Consider the following 8,277-nt stretch of genomic DNA (forward strand, 5'->3'; position numbering starts at 1 on the left):
GAACCTGCAAAGGACTCTACAAGGGCTCTTGTGTCCCCCGTAAGGGAATAAGGGCAGTTTTCCATTTATTACAGCGCTGCCATTTAAATGAGTTCTGGTGAACATACGGGGAGCCTGCAGGATCAGGCCAAAGGCGGCCCATCTAGTCCACCATCCTCTTCACACAAGTGGTCAAATGCCCCCAAGAACCTAGGAATCCAGATAGAGTGCCTCTGGACCTGGAGGTTCAGTAAGAACGTAATAAGATTCCACAGGATCACGCCAAGGGAGACCCATCTAGTCCAGCATCCTGTTCTCACAGTGGCTGAGACGTTGCCCGTGGGAAACCAGCAGGCAGGATCCGAGCACAAGAACAACTCTTTCCTCCTGCACTTTCCAGCAATTGGTGTTCAGAAAGATGGAGTGCCTCCAACATTTAAAATGCACCCAGGGATAGCAAAGGTAAATTAAAGAACTGCGTAATGTTTGGAAGACATCTGAAGGCTGCCCCGTATTGGGAAGTTTTTAATGTTTGGTATTTTACTATGTTTTATATATATATATGTTGTGGAGGGACGTGGGTGGCGCTGTGGGTTAAACCACAGAGCCTGGGGCTTGCTGATCAGAAGGTTGGTGGTTCGAATCCCCATCACGGGGTGAGCTCCCGTTGCTCGGTCCCTGCTCCTGCCAACCTAGCAGTTCGAAAGCACGTCAAAGTGCAAGTAGATAAATAGGTACCACTCCAGCGGGAAGGTAAACGGCATTTCCGTATCTGAAGAAGTGTGCATGCACACGAAAGCTCATACCAAGAACTGACTTAGTTGGTCTTTAAGGTGCTACTGGAAGGAATTTTTTTTGGTTTTGACTATGGCAGACCAACACGGCTACCTATCTGTAACTGGCATTTCCGTGCGCTGCTCTGGTTCGCCAAAGTGGCTTAGTCCTGCTGGCCACATGACCCGGAAGCTGTAGGCCGGCTCCCTCGGCCAGTAAAGCGAGATGAGCGCCGCAACCCCAGAGTCGGCCACGACTAGACCTAATGGTCCTAATGGACTGGACCCTTTACCTTTACCCTTTACCTTTACAGGGGTTACACTAGTTTAACCTTGGCAAACATGTCCAGACAAATCCTTGGTACCTTTATTCATTGTATTGGGACGTGGGTGGCGCTGTGGTCTAAACCACAGAACCTTGGACTTGCCGATCAGAAGGTCAGCAGTTCAAATCCTCACAACGGGGTGAGCTCCCGTTGCTCAGTCCCTGCTCCTGCCAACCTAGCAGTTCGAAAGCACACCAGTGCAAGTAGATCAATAGGTACCACTCCGGTGGGAAGGTAAACGGCGTTTCCGTGCGCTGCTCTGCTTCGCCAGAAGCGGCTTAGTCCTGCTGGCCACTTGACCCAGAACCTGTATGTCGGCTCCCTCGGCCAGTAAAGCGAGATGAGCGCCGCAACCCCAGAGACATCTGCGATTGGACCTAATGGTCAGGGGTCCCTTTACCTTTATATATGTTGTGGGACGCGGGTGGCGCTGTAGGTTAAACCACAGAGCCTAGGACTTGCTGATTGGAAGGTCGGCGGTTCGAAAATCTTGTTTCTTCCAATCCTTCGCTAATAATATTCTCTTTTGCCAAGCCTGGCTCCAGTGCCATTGCCCCTCCCCCCCATCACTCACACCTGTGCTCTAGCCCCGCCCACAAGGAGCTCCCACCTTGAGCACACAAGCTTTGGGGCTGCATCCTGCCTGGATCTCGGACACCCAGCACAAACATTTGCATGCCCGATACCAGGTGCAGCCTGCTGGAGACACCTGTTCTGGCCAAGGATGCTCTCCGGCAACCTGGACCACTCAGACATCACCATGGTCCCTTCCCTCTCTGTGCTGCTTGCAAGCTGCCTGTCCCTGGTATTGGGAGTAGCTTGGGATGGAGGTGAAGCCCACAAGGTAAGCCTCTTGCATTCATTCTCCCCCAGGGCATTCTCCTCCCCCTACATTTGGGGGGGGTCCTAAAACTTGAACTGTTATGGGGGGCCCCTTTGCAACCAGTAATGAGGTCTAGCCAACCAGTTACCTTCTTCAGTGGGGTTGTTCCACAATGGATCACCCCAATTCTGTAAAAAAACAAAACAAAAAAACGCTACTGCATCTCAGACTTTGATTAAAATTGCTGTACTTGATGATCTCACATGTCAAAGTCACTGCTGTGAATTGTTGTTGTTGCTGCTGCTGTTATGTTTATGTGCGGCACATACTTCCAGCACATATAAATAATGAAAAGAATGAATTTGATGAATCCCTGAATTGAATTTTATTATCGGTCACAGACCAGTTCCAGCCCACATACGATATCAAGGAAGTCATAAAACATGATAGGGATACTTTTGAATTTGCAATTAGGTATAACAGGGACAATACATATATATATATATATATATATATATATATATATATATATATATATATTAAAACTAAGTCACTAACATATAACCTAAAATTATCATTTAAAACCTTAATCATTATGATAGCACAGCTTGTTCCCTAAGTCATATGGCAATCGCACAGAATTTGGCTACCCAAATTTGAATGATGAATCCCTTATACCGTATGTGTTTGAGAAATTTGTTCTTCTCTCTTTTGTTTTTAATCATGATTTTTATTGAGTTTTCCGTATTTCATTACATTTTAATTACACAAATCCATAACTTAAAACATTGCTCACACAAAGCATCGACCTCCTTCCCTCCCTCTTTCTTTCTTCCAAACATCTTTTACCAATTCCTCACATTTCTATGTTCTTATTTCTTTTGTATTTGTTAATGACTTGGAAATTTGGGGGGTGGGGTGGGGACTGTTAAAAGAAAAAAGAACTGTGCAGGTTCTGGCCAAGGGCTTTGGAGCCGATGGAGGGGAAGCCAAGTTATTCTCACTACAAAGCTTTGAGTCATTTTAACTGGTGTGGCTGTGCCTCCCCAAACATCCTGGGGGGCTGTGGCTTGGTGGTGGGGTGTGCTGAGAGGGATCCCAAATGGGGACCCCTTGATGCAGGCTGGGGGGCTTCACAGAGCATCTGTCCCCAGGATTATGGTGGGCAGAGAAGGGAAGCCTTCAGACCCTTGTGGATAAGCCCAGAGTATCAGGGGAACTGGCCACCTTGCAAAGGATGCTGTCTCATAGGAACCCAAATTTGCTCCCCCACTTGACCCCCTTCAAGGATTGCCCCATGGAAAACACGCCAGGCCTTCCCCAACACCACCAGGGCTGCCCCACCTCTTCTGCAAAAAACTGAGTTTTGCATGCAGGGCGGGGGACATATCCTGCCCTTCCAGAAGCCAGGAAGAAACACATGTAAATCTTTCTGCAGAGGATGTTTGCTCTCTGAGATGTCCTGTTAGGGACATGTTGCCTTCCAGGTTGATGCGTCTGTGTGAGCAGAGTCAGGCTCCCAAGGAGGCTGGCAAGGAAGGGCTGAAGAGGGAGACACACACCCCATAGAAGAGGGAGGCTGCACACACACCGTGCATTTAAAGTGCGCACACACACCAAGAATCCTGGGAACTGTAGTTTAAGGGTGCAGGGAATTGTAGCTCTCTGAGGGTTAAACCATAGTGAAGGACATAAGAAGAACCTGCTGGATCAGGCCTGTGGCTCATCTCGACCAGCATCCTGTTCTGACAGCGGCCAACCAGATGCCCATCACTGTGGGAGGGAGTTCCATAGTTTATGCGCTGCGTGAAGAAGGGCTTTCTTCCCAGGATAGTTCTTTGGAGTGGGGGTGGGGGAATGTGCTTTTAAATGTAAGGTTAGGTAAAAGGTCAAGGATCCTTGGACAGTTAAGTCCGGTCAAAGGCGACTCTGGAGTTGCTGTGCTCATCTCGCTTTCAGGCCAAGGGAGCCGGCATTTATCCACAGTTTTCCGGGTCATGTGGCCAGCATGATTAAACCACTTCTGGTGCAACGGGACACCGTGACAGAAAACAGAGCACACGGAAACTCTGTTCACCTTCCCACCACAGCGGTACCTCTTTATCTACTTGCACTTTGTGCTTTCGAACGGCTAGGTTGGCAGGAGCAGGGACTGAGCAATGGGAGCTCACCCCGTTGCGGGGATTTGAACCGGCAACTTTCTGATCAACAAGCCCAAGAGGCTCGGTGGTTTAGACCACAGCGCCACCCGCGTCTTTTACCTTTGCATTGGGTTAACCACTGTGAAGATAGGATGTTGGGCTATACAGTCTGCTGAGCTGGTCCTGCAGGCTCATCTAATGTTCTTAATGAAGTGGCTTCATGTAAGACTCACTTTTCCCCTCCTAAAAAGTAAGGGGAAATGTGTGTGTGACTTATGGAGCGAATGCAGGCTGCGCAGCTATCCCAGAAGCCAGAACAGCAAGACGGATCACTGCGCAGCGCTCCCTCTCGCTGTTCTAGCTTCTGGCTTAGCCCCTCAGTCCCTTCCCCCACCTCCCAGAAAAGCCCCCAAGAGCCGCGCTCCCTTTAAAGAGCCACGTGGAGCGTGTGTGCAGCTCTTGGGGGCTTCTCCTCCTCGGGGAAAAGCCTGCAAGTGCCGCACACGCGCTCCACGCGGCTCGTGAAAGGAAGCGCTGAGCAGAGCCTGGGATGCATACAGGCTCTGTTCAGCGCTCCCTTTAAAAATACTTTTTTTCTTGCATTCCCCCTCTAAAAACTAGGTGCGTCTTATGGTCAGGTGCATCTTATGGAGCGAAAAATACGGTATTTATCTACTTGCACTGGCGTGCTTTCAAACTGCTAGGTTGGCAGGAGCAGGGACAGAGCAATGGGAGCTCACTCCATCACGGGGATTCGAACCACTGACCTTCCGATCAGCAAGCCCAAGAGGCTCAGTGATTTAGACCACAGCACCACCCGCGTCCCCTCACTTTTAAATGTATGGTATATGTGGCCCCGATGCATTGTGCATCTGTGAAACTGGGTTCCAATTCACGAAAGGCCACTTTCCAGCACAACCTTAAGGTCTCGCCTCTCTTTCCTCCTAGTGCCTCAGAAGTCGTTCGGAGGGTGTCGATTCTTGTGGGCCCCGAGTCAAGAGACAAGATGGTGAGTGAAAAGGGACTCTCAGAGGCAGGGCTGGACTCAGTATAGGTTCAGCTGGGGCAGTGGAGGTGGATGAATCCTGCCCCTGGCTGGCCAAACAGAGCCTCCAGCTTTGAGTCAAAGGTTGAGTCCAAGGCACATTGTTTGGACTCCAGGCTGGAGAAGCAAATTTCACCTCCTTGCTTCCCTCTGCCCCGTCATGCGCCCCCAATCAAAACACCCACATTCCATAAGTTCTCACACAATCCTAGAGTTGGAAGGGACCCCGGGGGCCGCCCAGTCCGGCCCCCCTGCAATGCAGGCAGTGGCGGAACTTGGGGTCTCAAATTTCAGCTTTTTCTGCTGCCGCATCACACGGTTGACTCATGTTAAGGTTGTGGTCTATTTGCTAAGACCCCTAGACCCTTTTCACATCGTGAGCCAGGTGTCATCCATTTTATATTTGTGCATCTGGTTCTTCCAGCCCAAGCAGTGCCAGATTTACGTATAAGCTAAACAAGCTATAGCTTAGGGCCCCACACTTTTGGGCCCCCCAAAAAAAACATTTGTTGTTGTTGTTTAGTCGTTTAGTCGTGTCCGACTCTTCGTGACCCCATGGACCAGAGAACGCCAGGCACCTCTGTCCTCCACTGCCTCCCGCAGTTTGGTCAAACTCATGCTGGTAACCTCGAAAACACTATCCAACCATCTCGTCCTCCGTCGTCCCCTTCTCCTTGTGCCCTCCATCTTTCCCAACATCAGGGTCTTCTCCAGGGAGTCTTCTCTTCTCATGAGGTGGCCAAAGTCTTGGAGCCTCAGCTTCAGGACCAGTCCTTTCAGGGAGCACTCAGGGCTAATTTCCTTCAGAATGGATCGGTTTGATCTTCTTGCTGTCCATGGGACTCTCAAAAGTCTCCTCCAGCACCAGAATTCAAAAGCATCCATTCTTTGGCGACCAGCCTTCTTGATGGTCCAGCTCTCACTTCCATACATCACTACTGGGAAAACCATAGCTTTAACTATACGAACCTTTGTTGGCAAGGTGATGTCTCTACTTCTCAAGATGCTGTCTAGGCCTGTCATTGCCCTTCTCCCAAGAAGCAGGCGTCTTTTAATTTCGTGGCTGCTGTCACCATCTGCAGTGATCATTGAGCCCAAGAAAGTAAAATCTCTCACTACCTCCATTTCTTCCCCTTCTATTTGCCAGGAGGTGATGGGACCAGTGGCCATGATCTTCGTTTTTTTTCTTCTTAATTGTGTTTCAGTTCAACGATTACTTTGATAAAATGCATATTTTGTTATGTGCAAATGGCTTTAGATACCATATAAATTACCATATAGCATATATTCAACACAAAAAACAGTGACAATTTGTTGTTGACAAAGGACAGCTGGACATATAAAGGGCCCATTACCTTCAGTAGCTGAGAGCAGGAGTCAGCAAACTTTTTCAGCAGGGGGCCGGTCCACTGTCCCTCAGACCTTGTGGGGGACTGGACTAGATTTGCGGGGGGGGGGGGGTGAACGAATTCCTATGACCCACAAATAACTCAGAGATGCATTTTAAATAAAAGGGCACGTTTTACTCATGTAAAAACACGCTGATTTCAGGACTGTCTGTGGGCCAGATTGAGAAGGCGATTGGGCCAGATCCGGCCTTAGGTTGCCTAGCCATGGCTTGCAGCGGTTCTCAACCTGTGGGTCCCCAGATGTTGATGGACTACAACTCCCATCATCCCTGAGCTCTGGCCTTGCTAGCTAGGGGTGATGGGAGTTGTAGTTCAACAACATCTGGGGACCCACATGGCCTCATCAAACCTAAATCCAGCCCTGTGCCCAAGTGTTGAATAGATGCACACACACAGAGGTAAAGGTAAAGGGACCTCTGACCATTAGGTCCAGTCGTGGCCGACTCTGGGGTTGCGGTGCTCATCTCGCTTTACTGGCCGAGGGAGCCGGCGTACAGCTTCCGGGTCATGTGGCCAGCATGACTAAGCCGCTTCTGGCGAACCAGAGCAACGCACGGAAATGCCGTTTACCTTCCCGCCTGAGCAGTACCTATTTATCTACTTGCACTTTGATGTGCTTTCGAACTTCTAGGTGGGCAGGAGCAGGTACTGAGCAATGGGAGCTCACCCCGTCGTGGGGATTCGAACCACCGACCTTCTGATCAGCAAGTCCTAGGCTCTGTGGTTTAACACACAGCGCCACCCACGTTGCATTAGGTCCATAAATTACCATAAAACATATATTCAACACAAAAAAACACAAACATTACCATATAGCATATATTCAGCACAAAAAACAGCTGGACATATAAAGGGCCCCATTACCTTCAGTAGCTTAGGGCCTCATCAAACCTAAATCCAGCCCTGTGCCCAAGTGTTGAATATATGCGCAGGCGCACACACACACACACACACACACACACACACACACAGAGAGAGACAATGTATTAAAACATACAGTTCATTACAGTACAAGAAAAACATTGAAGCTGCACCAGCCATTTCTTAAAAAGCAACCCGGAATAAGAAGTGTTGTGCTGACCTACCCAGGGGCCACCCGGGGTGGGGGGTGCTGAGGCAGGACCCCCCCATACAACTCACTGGCTCCGCTCTTGCCCAGCTGTGTGGCGCAGGGGCGGAGGTGTTGTTCTGCGCCCACGCTTGTCTGCTTTCTCCCCCAGGCCTGATCCGTGGCGCTGCCTACCTCAAGCTCTCCCCGGGGTCCTCAGCGCCCTTAGACTCTGTGCAGGTGCAGCAGTTCCTCCAGGCGGTGAGCGTCCCCCGGGAGGTAGCTGGCACATCAAGCAGCATCGCCAGCCTGGACGTCACGACCAGTGAGTAAAGGAAAGGGCCTCCTGGGGCTGTTATCACCTTCACAAACCATCTTGCTCTCTACCTGCTTCAAGCTTCTGGTCCTCAAGGGGTTGGGATTATTGTCTCTTGACTCTGTATCTCCAGGCTTGCCTTATCTGCTGAGATCGTCTTCTGAGGCCCTCCTTCGTGTGCCTCCTCAAGAAGTCCAGAGGGTGGCAACACGAGAGCGGGGCCTTTTCTGCAGTGGCTCCCCATCTGTGGAATGCTCTCCCCAGGGGAGTTTGCCTGGCGCCTTCATTATACACGTTTAGGCACCAGGCAAAAACATTCCTTTTTAACCAGGCCTTTGGTTGATCTCATATACATCCTATGTCCTTTTAAAATGTAGGGTTTTGGGGGGGGGCGGTTATTGGGGTGTTGTTTTTTAT

The 8,277-nt window shown here is 50.0% G+C and overlaps 1 protein-coding gene and 1 long non-coding RNA gene across 2 annotated transcripts in view; one reads left to right on the forward strand and one right to left on the reverse strand.

The window, feature by feature from the left end:
* LOC310842149 overlaps window positions 1-5,784 on the forward strand; it is a 119,297-nt gene extending 113,513 nt beyond the window's left edge. The window contains exon 3 of the long non-coding RNA XR_014562931.1: window positions 5,611-5,784. This is a non-coding gene — a long non-coding RNA (uncharacterized lncRNA). The remainder of the gene's footprint in view (window positions 1-5,610) is intronic.
* PRR30 (proline rich 30) overlaps window positions 1-8,277 on the reverse strand; it is a 146,572-nt gene that overhangs the window by 126,397 nt on the left and 11,898 nt on the right. The gene's annotated exons all lie outside the window — the stretch shown is intronic.

The sequence above is a fragment of the Podarcis gaigeae genome, assembly GCF_964106915.1.
Source record: "Podarcis gaigeae genome assembly, chromosome: 3".
NCBI classification, from domain to species: Eukaryota; Metazoa; Chordata; class Lepidosauria; order Squamata; family Lacertidae; genus Podarcis; species Podarcis gaigeae.